This window comes from Myxine glutinosa, chromosome 4 (assembly GCF_964187855.1).
Source record: "Myxine glutinosa chromosome 4, kmMyxGlut1.1, whole genome shotgun sequence".
Taxonomy (NCBI): domain Eukaryota; kingdom Metazoa; phylum Chordata; class Myxini; order Myxiniformes; family Myxinidae; genus Myxine; species Myxine glutinosa.
In genome coordinates, this window is record NC_136264.1 from 54,114,200 (window position 1) to 54,136,537 (window position 22,338).

Below are 22,338 nucleotides of genomic sequence, written 5' to 3' on the forward strand. Positions count from 1 at the left end.
CATCTCAGCTAACTTCTCCCCTCTGAAACTTGCGCTTCCCAGTCGTCCCTTTAAACTATTGCGCTCCCACGTCATTATCATCCATACTAATCTACCTGTGTCCCCACTACAGGTATCAGTCACTAACTAACCTTAACGTCACCTAATGTCAATCTCTTCTAGATCCCTATCATTATCCAAGCCCTCCCTGGCTCGGTTGTCATAGCCACCCCATAAACTATTGCGCATTTGCCCCCACCTGTGAGGGATGGTGGATTTGCCATCCCACCACATCGGGGGTCTCTCACTACCAATTTCGCTCGTCCAAATCCAACAATTCAAAAATTTTCCATTTACTGCCAATTCTATTCACTTTTCTAAATTTCGTTTCAAATCACTACTATCACTATCACCATCACCCGTCTACTTATTACATCCTCTCGGTGCGCCAATTCACATCTACAGCCCGGCTTCGTACAGCCGAGCAATGAACGCGGGTTCTTTTGTGCCAGCGGCTGGATACGTCCCGCATTCGAGGCAGGGACGGAGGCTTACCCGGGCCGAGATCCCATGCACCACCTCGGCGTGGAGCCATCCAATGTCCCGATCTCGACCTGCCGGCACGTCTCAATAGAAAGTGGTCGCCATGACGACCCTTCCTATCGGGCTGCCCGCTCCGCCTAGTGGAGCCCGGACGCGGCCGCTCCACGCGAGGCCCAGCGTGGATCGCGCACGGCGGTCCTTTCGAACCCGCCGTGGCTCGGATCTCCGCTGGTTCTCGCGGCACGCGAAGCCCGGCACGCACCGAGGGCCCGATCCGGCTAAAAGTCGACCTAACCTTTAACCCGGTTACCGTCGACGCTTCACCTGCAGGCTTACATGCATACGCTACCTCTTTCTTGCTCATACATGCAGCTGTTCCCATTCTCCTCGTACCTTTCCTGACACACCTCGGTACACCCATTCCACTCACAGCCTTGGTCACACACCTGACCACCGAACACTTTGGCACACATTCGTTGCTCGCACACCTCACCAATACACCGCTTCGCGCCCCCTCCTCGGTCACCTCCTCTGTGACAATCACAGGTGTGCCCTCATTCGCACACCCAACCACGTGCCTCACTACCAACTCAAATGTGCCTTCCCACACACGCTCTACCATTCCAGGTGTGCATCCTTCCATCCCAGGTGTACATCCTCGCCCACCTGTCACAACCAGCTCACGCTCCGTTTCACTCTCACTACTCTCACCTCCACTCTCAGTCGCGCACTCACCCTTACTCTTGACAGCATGCGCTTTCCCCATGCACCCGTCCGTTACACACCTTTCTCGCGCGTCCTCCCGCGCACACTTTTTCGTTACTTCCTCCGTAACACTCACCACACCGCGCTTCCCTGTGCTCCCTCGCACACGCGCTTCGACCAATTCACTCTTGACGGCACACTCACTCCTCGGCGTGCACTTTTTCCTCACACACCCCATGGTCGGACATTCTCGCACACCCCTTTTTTCGCACACCTGTCCTGTCACACACCTCACCAACGGCCTTTCACGAACACCCGGATCCAAACCAATCCCCAAGCCGACTGAATCTCCCCTCACATCATGTACATTGCCACTCACCTCCGTACCTCGTCGCACCTTCTCTGCCACCTGCAAACTTTTTATTTGGTTAGTGAGCACCGCATCATGATTTGAACACAGACCTTGTACACATTCCATCACCTCCTCCCGGATTTCTCTCTTAGTTTCTGTCCGTCCCTTCTTAATTTCACTCACCTCTTCTCCCACTTCCTCTAATTTTTGTTTAACCTCTTTTATTTCCCGGTGCGTCTCCTCAAGTTCGTCCTCTAAGGCTACCGTGACCGTTTCTACGTGCGTCCTTACCTCCCGGTCCTTCGTCTCCATTGCTTCTGTCACCTCTTCCACCCTCATTGTCAGTTCCTCCCGTACCATCTGACATTGCCTCTGCGTCGCTATTAATTCGTTTTTAATTTCTTTTTGTGTCGCCTTTAACCCTCCTAGTACCGCAGTGTTCTTTTGAACCTGCTCCACTAACTTAGTTTGTCCCTCTGTCAGCTGCTCCACCTCCTCCGTCAGATCTTCTATTCCCCCCTGTAACTTTGCCGTATTATTTCTCACCTCTTTCTCTATACGCTTTTCGCCTCGCTTTACCTCCTCGCGCAGCCCCGAGACCTCCTCACTCACCCCTCGTCGTATTTCATCCATCTGGTTCCCCATCTGTTCGATTTCCCGGGCGGATTGTTCCCCTATTTCCCGCAATTTGTCCTCCATCCTATTTTCTAACCCCATTAACCCATTTTTCACCCCCTCTAACTGATTCTCCTGGGCAGCCATTCTATTTTCCACCCCCGTTAACCCATGTTTCACCCCTTCTATCCCATTGTCTAACCCCTCAAATTTCTTGTCTAACTCCTTAAAATTATTGTCTAACCCCTTAAAATTATTGTCTAACCCCTTAAAATTATTGTCTAACCCCTCAACGGTACCCCTTGCTTCGTCCCTCATTACCCCCATTTGGCCCTCCATCCTATCCATTTTTGCATTCAGTTGGGTCAAGAATAATCTGAGGTCAAACCCGGTTTGCCCAGCGTCCCCAGCCGCCACCGCAGGCTCGCCCTCCGCGGCGCCGCTATTTTGGGACCCTTCAACCACGTGAGCGAGCGCGCCATTTTGCGCGCCTGATATTCCCGCAACCACATTGCCATTTTCCTCCTCCCTTTCTTCCACATACATTTCCCCGAGGTCCTGGGTCGATTCTACCCCGTCTATCTCTCCCACCGGCATCCCGTCGCCTTGAACAGCCATGGCGCGATTTCAAAATTCGGATTTTTATACAACAAACAAATTTCGGCTTTATAATTTCGAGCGCGTAAACGCGCTCCGGGTCCGATCTCACTCCTCGACACCAATTGTTATAGATCGCGGTTAGATGTTATAGACCGAGCGGTGGTGTAAGACCGCGACCTAACAAACTCACCCGATTCACCCAGACTTTGGCCGTATCGCACCGTAGCTGCCCAATGGGGAAAAGACAAAGGCGACGAATGCAAAGAGGAAAAAGAAGGCCAAGACGAAAGACAAAAGGTTTGAAATATTACTACTGAATTTATTTACTATTTACACACAAGCAACAAAAAGCAATTCAGTTTATTTACAAGTACAAGACGCAGATGACACAGTGCAAATTTAGCTTATCTACAGACTTAACTAACCCAGGACAGCACAAACAGAACACTGACTCACGCGGGGAATTGATGATAGGACTGGCGGGAGATGGATGGCTGGCGGGATAGGGAGGTCCACTGGTCCTTCAGCACGATTGACTCGTTGGGCAGCCGCCGCTCCTCCGCGGCCGTGCTCCAAACTGCCGTCCAGGCCTCACGCTGCTGTGGCTGCTGTTTCGGTGGCTCCAGCTGCAGCAAATGCAGTTGCGGTGGCTCGAGCTGCAGTTCAACTCTGGACTTCTTGGTTGGACTCAACTCCTTGGACTCCCTCTCGTCTCTCGGTAAAGGCTCATCTCCCGTCTGCCTGTCTGGTCCAAACCCTCACTCTTTCTTCTTTTCTCTCACTCCTCACCACCGCAACCACTGACCCTCCTCTGGCAACCGACTCAGACCAACTCATCTCTCGTTGCCACACCCCTGCCTTGGGTTATATAGGCCCCCGCCCCTCAACCTTTGCGAACCTCCCCCACCGCTCTTCCTCCGCCCTCTGTAGCCAAACCCCTGGCTCATGGTTGGTCGAGCGGGGCTGGTTCACTCCTCCCCCTCTATGACGAGGTGGAGACACGCCTTTCTTCCCCAACCCTGCCTCGTGGCCAATGGCGGCAATTGGATCGGAGGGGAGGTAATATGGGCAATCGAGGCTTTTGGGGATGGGAAGGAAAGGGGGTCTATTCTCTTTCACTGGTGCAATGGAGTACTTTTAATTAATGGGAGACACAGCCTTATCCTAAAACACAGAATAAGAGATAACTATCAAAAGAAAAGATATATCGTGACCTACATGTATGTTTTTCTATGGACTAACTACGGGAACGCCCTTTGACCTTTATACAACCACAACGGAGGGAGGAGGGGTGATATTTTACAACAACCTTTTACAACAACCTTTTACAACATTTTACCACCACCACAAAATAAAAAAAAACACATTCTCATATTCACAACAATATATATACCCAAGGCACACAGTGCATCAAGACTGTCACATTGGCATACACATGCACCTAATCCCAAAGGCTGAAGCACATGGTCAATCAAAACACATGCTTCTTGACCCCAAAGCGCCAGAATGTATGGTCATAAAATTGGACCCTCCTCAATAGGAGTGAGTCCCCACAACCTCAACACAATGTGGTATATATTGTTGCGGATATGAGGATTGTGTTCTTTTTATTGTGTGCTTTATTATTATTATTGGTTATTCTGCGCCTCCTGCCTCCGGAGCTGTGTAAAGGTCAAAAGGGCGTCCCATAATTAGTCCACAAGCATACACGTCAGCCAATCATAGAATACCCCTGTTCGATAGTTATATCTTATTCTGTGTTTTAGGGTAAGGCTGTGTCTCCCATTAATAGAAGTACTCCATTGCACCAAGTGAAAGAGATAGATTCCCTTCATTCCCATTCCCAAAACCTCCATTCCCCCTTTTCGTCGATTGGAAACTACCTCCGCTCCAATTGCCGCCATTGACCACGAGGCAGGGTTGGGGAAGAAAGGCGGGTCCCCACCTCGTCATAGAGGGGAGGAGTGAGTCAGCCCCACTCAACCAACCACGAACAAGGGGTTGGACTTGGAGAGGGTGTGGAAAGAAACATCGAGGAGGTTCGCGAAGGTTGAGGGGTGGGGCCTATATAACCCACGGCAGGGCGTTCCCAAGGCAGACAATGGAGATGAGCTTTGACGACAGAGAAACTGCAAAAGAAGTCCAGGGTTGAACTGCAGCTCGAGCCACCGAAACTGCACTCACTGCAGCTCGAGCCACCGAAACTGCACTTGCTGCAGCTCGAGCCACTGAAACTGCATTTGCTGCAGCTGGAGCCACCGAAACTGCAGCCACAGCAGCGTGAGGCCTGGACGGCAGTTTGTAGCAGGGCCGCGAAGGAGCGGCGGCTGCCCACGAGTCGATCAGCTGCAGAACTAGTTGGACCTCCCTATCCCGCCAGCCATCCACCAGCCACCCACCTGCCATCCCCATCATCATTCCCCGTGTAAGTGTGCTCGTAGTCTGTCTTTTGTCTTGTCCCTGGGTAGTAACAATAAGTCTGTATAAGCTAGTATTTTCACTGTGTCACCTGCGTCTCATGTGCTTGTAAATAAACGTGACTGCTGTCTTTTTGCTTATGTGTGTGAATAGTAAATAAATTTAGTAGTATTTCCAAACCTCTCTTTGCCTTCGTTTTCCTCTTTGCATTCGGTCGCTTTAGAGTTTTCCCGATTGAATAGCGGTGGCGCGATCCGGCCAAAGTTTGGGGCAAATCGGGTATTAGTCGGGGAATAACTGTTCGGTCGCGGTAATACCAACCGCTCGGTAAATAACATCTTTAACCGCGTCCGTAACAATATATATATATATATACCACATGGTGAGTCCCCACAACCTCAACACCATGTGGTGTACCATGTGGTGTATATATACCACATGGTGTTGAGGTTGTGAGGACTCACTCCTATTGAGGAGGGGTCCAATTTTATGACCATACATTCTGGCCCTCTGGCATTCTGGCCCCTTAACTTTTTTCACATTTAGTTATGTTGCAGCCTTATGCTGAAATCGTTTAAATTCATTTTTCCCTCATGAATCTACACTCAATACCCCATAATGACAAAGAGAAAACAGGATTTTAGAAAGTTTTGCAAATTTATGAAAAAGAGAAAACTGAAATATCACATTTACATGAGTATTCAGATCCTTTGCAATGACACTTGAAATTTAGCTCAGGTGCCTCCCTTTTCTCTTGATCATCTTTGAGATGTTTCTACACCTTGATTGGAGTCCACCTGTGGTAAACTCAATTGATTGGACATGATTTGGAAAGGCACACACCTGTCTATATAAGGTCTCACAGCTGACAATGCATATCAGAGCAAAAACCAAGCCATGAGGTCGAAGGAACTTCCTGCAGAGCTCAGAGACAGGATTGTGTCGAGGCACAGATCTGGGGAAGCCAACAAAAAAATTCTGCTGCATTGAAGGTTCCCAAGAGCACAGTGGCCTTCATCTATCTATAATTCCAGCAATCTCTGTGTGTGTGTGTGTGTGTGTGTGTGTGTGTGTGTGTGTGTGTGTGTGTGTGTGTGTGTGTGTGTGTGTGTGTGTGTGTCTGTGTGTGTGTGTGTTTGTCTGTGACCGCTGTTTCTCGACAACCACGGGTCCGATATACTTGAAACTTGCCAGGTATATTGCTGGGGACCCGAGGATGTGCCTTTTCAAGGTTTTAAATTAATCGCAGAAGTAGTTACCGAACTATGGCGATTTCTTTACCAAACACCGCAAGCCGTTCGCTTTGGACCAAACCATTGCATGTAAATAGAGGGGGGGGTTCTGAGGTCGTTGCGAATGGACCAAACCATTCATGTAAATAGAGGGGGGGGGGGTTCTGTGGTCGTTACTGCCACGTGGTTTCAAAGTTTTTTTTTGTTGTTGTTGTTTGCACGCATGTTTTTTTGCACCCACGTACGGGCACGCCCTAGGATGTTTACACACACACACACCCCTACACAAATTTTTTTTTTTTTTTTTTTTTGGCAAGGAACGGGCACCCACGTACGGGCACGTCCTAGCTTATATATAGTACGGGCATGCCCTAGTAATTCTTAAATGGAAGAAGTTTGGAACAACCTATTGTGAGTTTCTTGTTCTGAGAAATTTTAGAATGCCTGACTTGGTTTCCTACTAATGGTGACGCTTATGGAAGCGATAAACCAAAAATGGAGCAGGTGTATCACTTCCATAAAAGTGGGAAAACAGCAGTGGAGATCAGTCATACAAAGAATGCACAGAACAAAAAAAAAACAATGATAGCGAGGGAATAATAGATTGTGGATGGTTATGTGGTATGACGTGAGACAACAATGAGCTGCCACTTTGAAGGACTGGATGGGAAAGGGATTGGATGCACATGGAAAGGCAATTCCTTAGGTGGGAGGAGAGAAGAATCAAAGCAGACAGGTGAGTCGTGCAGCTCGGATTTCGGAAAGCAGACAAGATGTGAGTTAGTGGATCACCACCCAATTAGGTTTCCTCTGCATTTAAATGCAGAGGAATACCTATTGTTTTTTCCTCGTGTTTTTCTTTTTCTTCCACCAGTCGTTCACTTTCGAAAGTTTTAAAATTAATGTTCTGAGCAACCGTTGGTCAGATTGACACGTAATTTTCACCAAAGTCATTGGCCAGACATGTATATTTTTTACGGCTAATTATGACGTCATATGTCACGTGGTATGGACGCCATATTGGAAACACCTTCAACTTTTCCGCTCTTTATCTCCCAAACGGCTCAAAGGATAAAGTTGAGTTGGCTCATTCTAAAAATCTCTGCAATGGGACCAAAAACATGTTTATTTAGGATATTAAAAGTGCTATCGTTATGAAGTTAGACTTCACCAAATACTCCTTGATGCCACAAATATGATATTGTAGCGGCTACCGCTGGGTTTACACAATCGCCTTGCACCTACCAAGGACGTGGAGCGATCACCATGCCGGGCTCGTCCAGGACGCCCGGGCAGGCCCACGCTCAACTTGCCAGGCCTCGGCCGGGACGCCCGGGCATGCCCCCTCTCGCCTTTCCCGGGCAAACGCTCTGGGATAATGTGTGTATATATATTGCTGCCAGAAAAACGGGCTTTTCAGAGTACCCGAGTTGTTTTGTGACAATAAAGAAACTCGGACGAATTCCAGCTTTTTGTCGCGTCCATTCTTCCGATTGACGTGGGAGCACAGTTCCTACATTGGTGACCTACCGACATGGACACGGCAGTTGCCCTTAAACTGCCTACCTTCTGGGAGGCTCACACGGCGATTTGGTTCGCCCAGGCGGACTCCCTGTTCGCCCTGCGAGGCATCACGGCCGACGACACCTGCTTCCACCATGTGGTAGCAGCGCTCGGTTCAGCCACCGCGGCCCACGCCCTGAGCCTCCTCGAGAGCCCGCCAGCCACTGACAAATACGGCGCGATTAAAAAGCTCCTCCTCGACGCTTTCGCCCTCCCATCAGCGGAACGCGCACGGCGCCTGCTCGACCTGCCCGAGCTCGGCAACACGAGCCCGTCCGAGCGAATGGACTACATGCTTTCGCTGCTCGGCGAGCACTCTCCGGCATTCCTGTTCCGGGAGCTGTTCCTCCATCAGCTGCCTAGCCCGGTACGCTTCGCCCTGGCAAGCACGACGATCACAGATCCCCGCGCCCTTGCCAGGGAAGCCGACAAGATCTCCGCAGCAGGCCAACGCATTGCAGCAGCGACCTGGGGCCCACCGCTGTCCGACGCAACGCCCATGGCGCCCGAGCACCCGGCACGGTCGACGACCGAACTGCCGAAGCAATTGGCGGCTGCTACGCCGAGCCGACCACCTCCAGCATGATGACCGGGGCCTCCACCTGACCAAGCGTGGTGTTACTATCATGCCAGGTTCGGACAGAAGGCCCGGACATGCCGACCCCTGTGCACCTTCAGCAGGCCGGGCCGGCGTTCATTACCAGCCATGAGCGCCGGCCACACGGGCAACTTACTTTTCATCACGGACAAAGCGTCCGGACGGCACTTCCTGTGCGACACCGGCGCCCAACTGAGCGTCATACCCGCCTCTGATCAGGACAGGCAGTCCGCGGTTTGCGGCCCCTCCTTGGTTGCGGCCAACGGATCGGCCATCCGCACCTTCGGCCCATGCAACATCACCCTCTGCTTCGGCGGCCAACGCTTTACTTGGACGTTTGTAACCGCAAACGTGCCCATGGCTCTGCTAGGCGCCGACTTCCTCTGCGCACACGGACTGCTGGTGGACGTCCAACGGCGTCACCTCATCAACGCCGAGACCTTCAGCTCCCTGGTATGCACATTGAGCAGCTCCGCTCCGACCGAGCTGGCATGCGCCCTCCCGGCGGCGAACGAGTTTGCTCGCCTGCTCACGGAGTTCCCGGCCCTCACGCGGCCGACGTTTTCGGCCGTTGCAGTACGACATGGGATCGAGCACCACATACCAACGACGGGCCCGCCGGTCTACGCCAGAGCCCGCCACCTCGACCCAGCCAAGCTCGCCGTGGCCGAAGCCGAGTTCGACGCTTTGGAACACCTCGGCATCGTGCGGCGCTCCGATAGCGCGTGGGCTTCGCCACTACATATCGTCCCAAAGCCAGGGGGCGGCTGGCGCCCATGTGGCGACTACCGCCGCCTTAACGATGCTACCACCCCCGACAGGTATCCGATCCCGCACATCCAAGACTTCTCCGCCCGTCTGGCAGGACGGGTCATTTTTTCAAAAATCGATCTCATACGGGGATATCACCAAGTACATGTCAGGGCGGCTGACGTCCCTAAAACGGCCGTCATCACGCCGTTCAGCTTATTCGAATTCCTACGGATACCGTTTGGCCTCAAGCACGCGGCTCAGGCGTTCCAGCGCTTGATGGACGGCGTGCTACGTGACCTGCCGTTCCTCTTCGTTTACCTGGACGTCATCCTCGTCACCAGCACGTCCCGGGCCGAGCACCTCCTCCACCTCTGAACACTGTTCGGGCGCCTCAGCGAGCACATCCTCATCGTCAACCCGGCCAAATGCCACTTCGGCACGACGGCCGTTGATTTTTTGGGCCACCACATCACCAAGAACGGGGCCGTGCCACTGCCAACCAAGGTCGAGGCCATCACCACGTTTCCATGTCCCCGCTCCATAAAGGCCCTGCAGGAATTCCTGGGAATGGTGAATTTCTATCACTGCTTCGTGCCCCGCGCTGCTCAGCTCATGCGGCCCCTCTACGAAGCCCTCCGGGGCAAGCCGAAGCATGACATCATCTGGTCCGCAGCAATGGACGCGGCCTTCCAAAGCTCAAAGCGGGCCCTCGCCGACGCAACACTGCTTGCTCACCCGGTGCTCAACGCTCCCATCGCCCTCACCACGGATGCCTCCGACTACGCGGTAGGCGCCGTACATGAGCAATGGCTGAACGGGGTTTGGCAGCCACTCGCTTTTTTCAGCCGGCAGCTCCGGCCGAACGAGCTCAAATACAGCACGTTTGACCGTGAGCTCCTCAGTCTACACCTGGCCGTTCGCCATTTCCGCCACCTCCTGGAGGGCCGACCCTTCACGGCGTTCGTCGACCACAAGCCGTTGGTTTACGCAATGGCCAAGGTCACGGAGCCGTGGTCAGCCCGCCAACAGCGCCACCTCTCCGCCGTGTCGGAGTTTACCACGGACATCCGGCACGTCGCCGGCAAAAACAACGCCGTGGCCGACTGTCTTTCTCGGGCCAGCGCGAACGCGGTCCACCTCGGCGTGGACTTCGCGCTTATGGCGGCGGACCAAACCACCGACACCACGGTGCAAGCCCTACGGGCGGCGGACACGGGCCTCCGCCTGGCCGACATCCCCTTCGCGGACACTATCCTGCTCTGCGACGTCTCCCAAGGCCAGCCTCGCCCCATCGTGCCCGTTACCTGGCAACGCCGCATCTTCGCCTCCCTCCACGGCCGTTCCCACCCGGGCCGGAAAGCTTCCCAGAAGCTGGTGTCGGCGCGATTCATCTGGCATGGCCTTCGACGGGACGTCCGCGATTGGACCAGCACCTGCACAGCCTGCCAACAGGCCAAGGTCCACCGACACACCCAGGCCCCGCTGGCACCTTTCACCGTGCCCGAACGACGTTTCGACCACGTCAACGTGGATCTGGTGGGCCCCCTCCCCCCATCACGGGGGTTCACACACCTGCTCACCATGGTGGACAGGACCACCAGGTGGCCGGAGGCAGTTCCCCTCGTCTCCACCACCACCGCCGACGTGGCGCAGGCTTTCATCGCCACCTGGGTCGCCCGCTTCGGCGCACCGGCGGACATCTCGTCAGACCGCGGACCGCAGTTCACCTCCGAGCTGTGGGGCGTGGTCGCCCACAACCTGGGGGTCAAGCTCCACCGTACTACGGCCTACCACCCCCAAGCCAATGGGTTGTGTGAGCGATTCCACCGCTCCATGAAGGCCGCGCTCATGGCCAGCCTTCAAGACGGCGGTTGGGCCGACCGGCTGCCGTGGGTCCTTTTGGGCCTCCGCACGGCCCCCAAGGAGGACCTCCGGGCATCCACCGCCGAGCTTGTCTATGGCCAGGCACTACACGTCCCGGGCGAATTCGTGCCTGACGCTACCAGTCCCTGGTCCGCAGCTCACCAGCGCTCGGACCTCCAGGAGGCCGCCCGACGGTTTGCCCCCGTGCCAACATCCCACCACGGTGACCCCCAGTCCTACGTCCCCCCAGCGCTTCGCACAGCGGAGTACGTTTTTGTGCGTCATGACGCACATCGGGGGCCACTCCGGCCGCCGTACGACGGGCCCTTCGACGGGACGACAAGTCGTTCGTCATCGACATCGGCGGCAGGTCGGACCGGATTGCAGTGGACCGCCTCAAGCCGGCGCACGTGGACATCGACCAACCGCCACGGTTGGCCCTTCCGCCGCGGCAAGGCCGCCCCCCGTCCACGGTGCCCCCCACTCGACCGCCCACCACCACACCGGACCCCCCCCCCCCCCCCCACGACCCGCCAGGGGTCGCTTCGGCCGGGTCATCAGGACCCCCCTCAAATTGACCCTGCCGGTGCAAGTCGATTCTGGGGGGACGTGTGTAGTGGCTACCGCTGGGTTTACACAATCGCCTTGCACCTACCAAGGATGCGGAGCGATCACCATGCCGGGCTCGTCCAGGACACCGGGGCAGGCCCGCGCTCAATTTGCCAGGCCGCGGCCAGGACGCCCGGCCACGCCCCCTCTCGCCTTTCCCGGGCAAACGCTCCGGGATAATGTGTGTATATATATTGCTGCCCGATAAACGGGCTTTTCAGAGTACCCGAGTTGTTTTGTGACAATAAAGAAACTCGGACGAATTTTGTCGCGTCCATTCTTCCGATTGACGTGGGAGCACAGCTCCTACAATATATTTTTTACATGACCTTCGTGAAAAAAAAATCAGAATGCAAAAAATTGACATCATACATCACATGGTTCGGCCGCCATATTGTTTTTCATCAAAAACACTTAAACGCCCTTTTCTCTGCAACGGCTGAACAGATCGCACCGAAACTTTGCATGCAGAATCGCATGCCCATGATGAACAAAACGTTTCCCCATAACGACGTCGTACATCACATCGTTTCGGAGCTATGACGTTTTTAAGCATAAACCTTAAATCCTATCGCCTCCCTAACTTTTGAAGCTATCGAGTGCAAACTTTACAAAAACGTTCCCCATGTGTGGAAGTTAAAACGTTACTTGGGAAGTTTCGATAAGTCACATGGTTTGGCCGCAATAAATCATTGAATGAAAATCTTAAAAAGCTTCTATCTCTTGAACCGCTGTATTGATCGACTTGAAACTTTAATATTATGTAGCTGTCATCAAGGGGAATAAGTATTTGAAATTTCAATATGATTGGTTGTACGGTCTGGAAGCTAGAGGTCGGGTGATGAGACCATTACCAGCACTGATGTAAGAAGAAGAAACGCAACACTTTTTCCTCAGGCCATGTAACTGATTGGTTTCCTGCGTCGCAGCTTCACATACTCTTGGTGATTTCGAGAGATAAGAATACGAGGAAAATAATAAGGTAAGTTGGAAGTTTGTGGGATTTGAAGTTTTAAAGTTATCATCCAATAAAGAAATCGTGCCTTTGCTGAGGGCCGTGCCGTAATTTTCACATGGCGCGATTCGTGTAGGCTGGCCGTCCGAGTTAGTTTTAGCTTGGATGTGGATTCGGTTTTCGAAATTGGTCGTGGCTCGGGGGTGTTAACACTCGAACACCACAAACCTGGTGCAAATCGGATAAATTTTGACCGAGTTACCTCAGGTGGCGAGTGGGTAATTATTTAATTTGTCACTTGGCGTGATTCCTGCAGGCTTGATTGGCGTGATTCCTGCAGAAACGTGCTTGTCTTAGCTCGGATTTGAATTATATATTTTCTTTTTTTATGGAATCTCGGGGGTTGTGCAACCGCTGATAACTTTTAATTGGTCAAAATCGGTCAAACAGCCACTGAAATACCTCGACAGTACTGGAACCGTGCATGCTATGTGCTGTGAATAAAGATGTGTGCAGGAAATGTGTGTGTGTGTGTGTGTGTGTGTGTGTGTGTGGGGGGGGGGGGGGGATGTGTGGGTGGGGGTGGGGGATGTGTGTGTGTGTGTGGGTGGGGGATGTGTGGGTGGGGGTGGGGGATGTGTGATTGGGGGTGGGGGATGTGTGGATGGGGGTGGGGGATGTGTGTGCGGGGGTGGGGGTTGTGTGGTTGGGGGTGGGGGATGTGTGTGTGTGTGTGTGGGGGTTGAGTGTGTGTGGGTGGGGGATGTGTGGATGTGGGTGTGTGTTTGGGGATGTATGTGTGTGTGTTAATGTGTGTGTGTGGGGGATGTGTATGTGGGTATGTGTGTGTAGGTGTGTAGGTGTGTGTATGGGGAGGAAGGTGCGCATTTGTCTCCTCCCCGTTCCCCACGCATCAACGCCCGTGGGCCACATTCAGGCTTGCAGCACGGCAAATATGTAAATGTGCAATATTTTACCGTGTTCATAAAGATATTTGATGGAAAGTATAATCCTTTTTAATTAATGTTAAGAAATGTATTTATCCCACTGTGTACAATAGATAAAAACGTATTATGTGTACGTCTTCCGGTTAAGGTATATATATATATATTTCCGGTCCATATATGTGTAACTTCAGATTTCTTTTTGCAGTTTACATTTATTAATAAACCTTTAATCATGACATCTGATCATATATTATATTTGAAATTTCGTGGCAATATTCACGGATCGTCCCTTGGTAAATTTGAGAAACATCATTGGTCTTTCATGTCACGTGGACGGCATGTGATCACGTGGGCGATGACGTTTGAGCCCATTCCGTTGGATTTGCATTGGGGGGGAAGATGTCTTTTTTGTGCTCTTGCTTATCTTTGCAAATCCGATTCAATAGCTGTTTCCACGTTTGCGTGGGAATTTCCCAAAGAGGCCCGTTTTTTGAGTATCAGGTAAATATCACCTTTGTAGTATATATTGTTTCAGATAACAGACTCGTGTCGGTGTCGTTACAGCGATTGGGAAGGAGAACGGCGGCCATTTTTTTGGCGCATTTCTTATCATGTCGCATTATTTTATAATAGTATACATATTAAATGCTGCACTTTGGAACTCGATGTATATTGTCGGATTTAATGGGATTTGCTATTTTCATTGCGAATGACGATTTGTGCCTTCAAGCAAAGCGAAGACTTCGTTTTATATTGTTTTCATAAATCACTGAGGTGAACTTGTCTTTGCATGGTTCGACCTTCGTTATATAAATTGATAGCATTATATAAATTATGTAGATTGATATCATGATATACATTGTATAAATTGATATCATTAAATAAAATGATATAAATTGATAGCATTAGGCCCCATAAAAAGTATTATCTTATCACCCTTGCACGCATCTCTTTTGGTATAATTCCGATTTTTTTTTTCGATCGTCTTTTCGGTTTTTTTTTTGCTCGAAAAGCGGATGATTCCTTCCGAATAACAATGAACGATTCCTTTCGCACTCCGGAAGTCATCGGATCGATAGTTTATACTTTATGCGCATGCGCAGTTACCACAATGACTGTTCGCAAAAAAAAACCAAAAAAAAAAACGCCCTCCCTCATCACTTCTCCAGCCTGGATGGGGTGATAAGATAATACTTTTTTATGGGGCCTTATATAAATTTAAATAAATTGATATCGTTATATAAATTATATAAATTGATATCATTATATAAATTATATAAATTGATATCATTATACAAATTATATAAATTGATATCATTATACAAATTTAAATAAATTGATATCATTATATAAAATGATATCAATTGATAGCATTATATAAACTAGGGCATGCCCGTACTATATCTATATCTAAAATTATATCCCCCCCCTCTATTTACATGAAATGGTTTGGTCCAAAGCGAACGGCTTGCGAGTGGTGACAATCCCCCCCCTCTATTTACATGCAATGGTTTGGTCCAAAGCGAACGGCTTCCGGAGTTTGGTAAAGAAATCGCCATCGCGTGCACATTGCACAAACGCGCAGGAAAGCGAATGAATCGCAAATTCGTTTTTATTAGTTGTAAAACATAGTTTAACGCCAACATAGTTTGCAAACGTGAAATAAATGAATACGCTCTCAAATGTGCCATCCGAGGCAGAGTGTGCCCGCCACGTTCGGCACACGCGATCGTTCGCTGCTCTCTGATTGGTTGAATCGTTTTTTGGACATAGCTCGGTAAGTAATTGTCCGATTAATATGAAACCTTGAAAAGGCACATCCTCGGGTCCCCAGCAATATACCTGGCAAGTTAAAAGTATATCGGACCCGTGGTTGTCGAGAAACAGCGGTCACAGACAAACGTACAAACGTACAAACGTACAAACGTACAAACGTACAGACAGAGATTACTGGAATTATAGATAGATTATATAAATTGATATCATTATATAAATTATAGTAAGACTAGTGAGGTACCCGTGCTACGGGTGGGAGGCCAGAAGCAAACAGACAATGCAGAAACGGCGAATGCTAAAGCATGAAACCAATAAATTCCACATTACTGTAGCACCTTCAGTCGCACGTCAGACATGGACAGCAAGTTCGTGAAGGATTTCCATGAAAAACGTACCCGTTTGCAAACAAACGGGTACGTTTGTTCCATTCCAAGGCAATGGCGAATCTGCATATGGCGATCCACGAATTTCACGTTTAGAAGGTAGAAACCATCACGGCATTCCGTCATTCACTTGAACTCGATATCTCTTTTTTCATTCCAAACAGCATAACTCCAATCACAAATTAAAAAACATTAATATAAAAAATAAACTTTTAACAACATTCGTGACATAAACAAATATTTAAATCCTGATGTGAAGTTCCGTACGGTTGGGTGAACACAATTACGAATTCAAAATCGTAATTGTATTCACTCAATTCCAATCAGCAATTGATACTTTAACAAAACGATTAACACGATTAACGTTTAACGATTTAACATTACGACTGAATGACGGTTGTATTTGGATATTATCAAACCCGCGCATTTCCGTCATCTGTCCACTTCCGCATTTGTGGCAGGTTCATAATTCACATCAAAATCTAAACTATTTGTAGCATTTCAATAAAAGCCACATCACTGTTCATGTCGGTAAATATTATTACATCGTGTTTGGAAAAACTGGAAAATTGGAAAAATTGGAAAAACAATATAGCCTATTTTACTCCAGGGGGTCCCAGGACTACCCACCCAAAATATCGTTGCGATTGGTTCAGCCGTTTTTGTGGTTACTGCAGACGGACGGACGGACAGACATTTGGTGAATTATAGTAAGATTGATATCATTATATGAATTATATAAATTGATATCATCATATAAAATATATAAATTGATATCATTATGTAAATTATATCAATTTATATCATTATATAAATTGATAGCATTATATAAATTATATAAATTGATAGCATTATATAAATTATATATAAATTGATGGCATTATATAAATTATATAAAGTGAAAGCATTATATAAATTATATAAATTGATAGCATTATATAGAACAAAGAACCACGTTTAGAGGCCATCTTTCCCTGCAGAGCAGGGGTTGACCTTTTTTGGGCACTCTGGTCCCCTTTTCGAAGCAATGTTTTAGAGCCGGATGCCCTTTCTGCCGCCAACCCTGTTGGTTACCTTTTGCGACACACAGGGAATTACCAGTGAACTGGTACTCAATTTGCCGACCTCAGAAGGATGGCAAGCTGAGTCAACTCCCCTGGTGTTAATTCAGCAATCAACCAGGATTCAAACCCAGGATCCTAGGATCCCAAGCCAGCACCCTAACCGCTCCGCCAACCCCAGGCACAGAGAACCCCGCTATGCCAATTGATATCATTATATAAATTATATAAATTGATAGCATTATATAAATTATACATAAATTGATAGCATTATATAAACTAGTGAGATACCTGTGCTACGCATGGGTGGGAGGCCAGAAGCAAACAGGCAATGCAGATACTGCGATAGCTAAAGCATGAAACCAATAAATTCCACATTCCTGTAGCACCTTCAGTCGCACATCAGACATGGACAGCAAGTTCGTGAAGGACTTCGATGAAAAACGTACCCGTTCGCAAACGGGTACGTTCACGTATAGAAACATCAATCGTGGGTCCGTGGCGAATCTGCATATGGCGATCCGCGAAGTTCACGTTTAGAAAGTAGAAAACATCACGGCATGTCGTCATTTACTTGAACACGATATCTCTTTTTTTCATTCCAAACAACATAACTCCAATCACAAATTAATCACAAAATAAACTTTTAACAACATTGTTAATGTTTCCTTCATTGCAAAAACTACCAAGTCAACAGTTAAAAGGATTTTGAGCCGATAGGTGTTACGGCCTTGGCAAGATCGATGGAGACAGCGATCTGTTAGCATATACACCGCCCAAATAGCTATTTGGAATTCTCTCATGTAGAGATTAAACTCACATCGTTTGAACTTTGGCCGAGGTCATTATTTACTTTTCATGATGTTTATATACGAATCAAAAAGAAGATAATTGGTTTTGGGTCGTCCTTTCCGCATATCTCATGAGATTGTGGGTTGGAGAGACGACCGTGATGGCAGGGAGGGGGTTGGCATTCTCTCAAGCAGCGATTCAACCCATGTCCCTATAAAAGGTCTTTGTCCGAGGTCATCGAGTCCAATCGGTCCAGCCGATCGGTGCAGCTCTTGGTGCGGCACCCGGGAAAATAACGTTATGCGGGAGTCCAAACCTGAAAATGCTGGAGGCCAAAGCTGAAATTGGAAAAACAATATACCCTATTTTACTCCAGGAGATCTCAGGATTACCCACCCAAAATATCGTTGCGATCGGTTCAGCCGTTTTTGCGGTACCTTCAAACAGATGGATGGACGGACAGACAGACAGACAGACAGACAGACGGACAGACATTTGGTGAATTATAGTAAGATTATATAAATTGATAGCATTATATAAATTATATAAATTGATATCATTATATAAATTGATATCAGATAAATTATATAAATTCATAGCATTATATAAACTAGCAACGGTACCCGCCCTATGGGTGGGGCTTCAATTGGGAGGCCCAAATGAAAAGGCAAAACATCAGAAATTGAAAGCTTTTTTAAATTTTAAACGATTCATATAAACATCTGTTGAATTATATCACACGCAAATCATCAAAATCTAAACAGTACATGGCGCCCATTTTGAAAAAAGATTGTGTGAATTACACTGGTCAACAAAAATTTTAAAGTTTTATGGCTCTCGTATATTTTGAGGTGATTCTAACCAACATGAACCTGTAGATTTCGATTATGATATCCAATTTTCACCCGCACAGCCAGTTTTTGAGACCAGTATACAGCCGAAATTCGTCTTGTACTCACTAATCAGGACTTTGTAACGAGACTATCTGAGCTGGAAAGCGTTGCTTGGGATAGCTTTGTGGGTCTTGCTAACAATTACCTTGGAAACTTTCGAGCACCAAATTGTGAAGAGCTTGTGGACAAGATGTTGAAGAGTTACCAGGTGCTCGGTGCTCGAATGTCACTCAAGATACATTTCTTCCATTCTCATCTGGACTTCTTTCCACAAAATCTTGGCGATGTCAGTTATGATGAACATGATGAACATGGAGAAAGTTTCACTAGGAAATTGCCATCATGGAGACTCGATATCTAGGCCGATTCAATCCAAACATGGAGGGCGGCTACTGTTGGACTTTACAGCATGAAAGTGATTGCTCCTACAAACGCAAAAGTAAAGTTCAGAAGCACTTTTAATGTGATGTAAATAAAAACTTTAAGTTCATATTATTTTTTGTGATATTTTATAAAGTTCATATTATTTTTGGAGATTTACATTTTTTAATGTGATGTAAATAAAAACTTTAAGTTCATATTCTTTTTTGTGACAATAAATAGACTCATTGAGACTTAATCAAGAAATTCGCATGCTCTAAATATTTTTTCCACACTTATGATGTACTACGTTAAGGTTACGTGATAGCGAAATTTTAAGTCAGATTCGGATTCGTGGGCACCAAATTAGTTAGAAACAGTTGAAAATAAGTCAGAACCAATTTGGCTGTTGACCAGTGTTATAGTAAGATTGATATCATGATATATATTATATGAATTTATATCATTCTGTAAATTGAGAGCATTATATAAATTGATATCATTTTATAAATCACTGAGTATACAGCCGTCCTCTTTGCATGGTTCGACCTTTGTTATATAAATTGATATCATTATATAAATTATATAAATTGATAGCATTATACAAATTGATTTCATTGTATAAATTGATATTATATAAATTGAGAGCATTATATAAATTGAGCCTGATGTTGGCTTAGCGGTTAGGGTGATGGCTTGGGATCCTAGGATCCTGGGTTCGTAATCCCGGTCGATCACTGAATTAACGCAAGGGGGGTTGACTCAGCCTGCTATCCTTCCGAGGTTGGCTAATTGAGAACCAGCTTGCTGGGATGAATGATCCCGGGGTGTCCCCCAATTTAGAATAGGTACGCCGTATCCCTGCGCATCGTAAGAGGTGACTAAGGGTTGGCGTCAGGAAGGGCATCCGGCCATAAAAACATTGCCTCAAACAGGGAACCATGATTGTCATGGGGCCGGCAAGGCCAACCCCCACCCCAGGGGGGGAAAATGGCCTTAAAACGATCATTCATATATATTTAAATTGGATAAATTGATATAATTATATAAATCACTGAGTGATATAATTATATAAATCACTGAGGTAAACTCGTCGTTGCATGGTTCAACCTTAGTTATATAAATTGATGTCATTATATTAATTATATAAATTGGTATCATTGCATAAAATCATATAAATTGATATCATTATACTAGTACCCGACTGCAAAGCCGGCAAAGCCAAAGCCTCTTGCCACTATTTTACCCATCACTATGGCATCAGTAGGTTAGGTAGTTGGTAGTAGGTTGGTGTAGTAGGTACCGTACCTAGTTCAAAATGACACCATTTGCATTCTGGATGAGATTAAAATTTATAAAATTTCCTTCTTGATTAATTCGGTGAATTCCGTCTCAACTTCGGATATTTCCGGCCGTGAAAAACTATCCCCTACGGCCGCGAGATTTCTAAAAAATAATTCTTCGTCAATTTAAGAATATTTGATGCCGTTTTCAGCGTCCGAAATGTGGTAAAAAGCTTTTTTGAAATATTTTTTCAAATGCTCGAATCTCATTGGTTCCGGTGTTTGGTGACGATTTTCGTTGAGGACAACCAGGGCCCGGGGAACGAGGTTGGTCTTAAAGTATTTTAATTACAAATTAGAGGTGCATAAGATTGTGAATCAAACAAAGATGGGTGAAACAAACTCCTATTGAACTTTTTCGCAATTTTTTTATGCATACTTCCGCATCAGAAGATGGTGGCCTCCATTGAGCGATTTGGTGCGTCAAAGCTTCGAAATTCTCAAGGGATCCAGCAAAATCTGGCTTTTCAACATAATACGTACACGTTCATTCACAACACCGGCTTCGCGGGCTATAAATCACTGAGGTAAACTCGTGTCGGCGTGGTTCGAGTGATTACGTCACATCTGTGGGCATTGGTTGGTGGACGTTAAGCTGGCCGTCCCGTCTGTCCGCATTGGTTGGTGGACTTTAAGCGGGCTGTCCCGTTTGTCAGAATTAGTTGATGGGCGTTAAGCTGGCCGTCCCTTTTGTCGGCATTAGTTGATGGATGTTAAGCTGGCCGTCCCTTCTGTTGGCATTGGTTGATGGACGTTAAGCCGGCCGTCCCTTCTGTCGGCATTAGTTTCATCAGATCTAAATTTATTGAGCATCATCTAGGGACAAATTGATGGAGAAAAAAATAATAATGTGGAAGCGGGGTTGTATGAAAGCTGGGAGGCGGAGGAAACTGGTCATCACTGCCAGCAGTTATAAAGTGGCAGTTCTAGTTCTATTTTTGGCTGACTCTATAAGGACTACTATTGCCCTTTTTATTTGCAAATTTGTTGTGTTGAGCGTAATTGCTTTGCACAATGCATTCCAACCTTGAAATCCATTCAGTCATTTTACATCAATTTGCTATTAGCTGTCGATTGTTCTTTGCTACTCTCCACTGTTTATGCCTCTGCCGATGTAGTCACCAGAGCCATTATGTTTTCAGGTTGTCCGTCCGTCCATCTGTCCGTCCATCCATCCGTGATAGGTTTTTGTTACCGCGATAACTTGAGAATTGCTAAAGGGATCTTAGTCAAACTTGGCATACGTATGTATAATTAGGTAAAGATAAACTGATTAGATTCTTGGGTCACGAGGTCAAAGGGCAAAGGTCAGAGGTCATGTCAGGTAAAAATGTGACAACTTGTGAACAGCTGAAGCGATTTAAAGTAAAACTTGATACAGGTATGTATAATGATGTACGCATTAACTGATTACATTTTGGGGTCAATAGGTCAAAGGTCAGATGTCATGTCAGCTAAAAATGTGCTAACTTGGGCACAGCTGAATGGATTTAAATCAAACTTGATACAAGTATTATAATGATGTAATAATGTTGGCGGAGGCATATCAGTCGACGTTGTGATGTCGAAGAGTGCCATTCTAGTTTCATTATGTATTCTCTTGTATAGTATACCACTTTTCATTATTTTATAATTAGTTTAAAATATTGGTTAAAACAATTTTACAATGAGGATATACTTCTGGATTATGATGATAAATGCAGTTTCTGCAATGGAGATAAAGATGTTCAGACTTCAAACTCGCTCACTCTGCCCCAGATCCACCCAATTTTATACAAAGGTCTAGTATGTAGGCCATACTCTTGGCTCCTCCTGGAGCTGAAGGACAAAGGGCAACAGGTTTACAAAATACCAAAAGGGTATTGCAAGGGTTGGATATGCTAAGGAGGAACAACACACAAACAAGTAACCATGGCCTTGTGAGGATCAGATTGGGGAAGAGTGAACAATACTTATAATATATAGAGATGATTCCACAATCAGAAGAATAAGGGGATG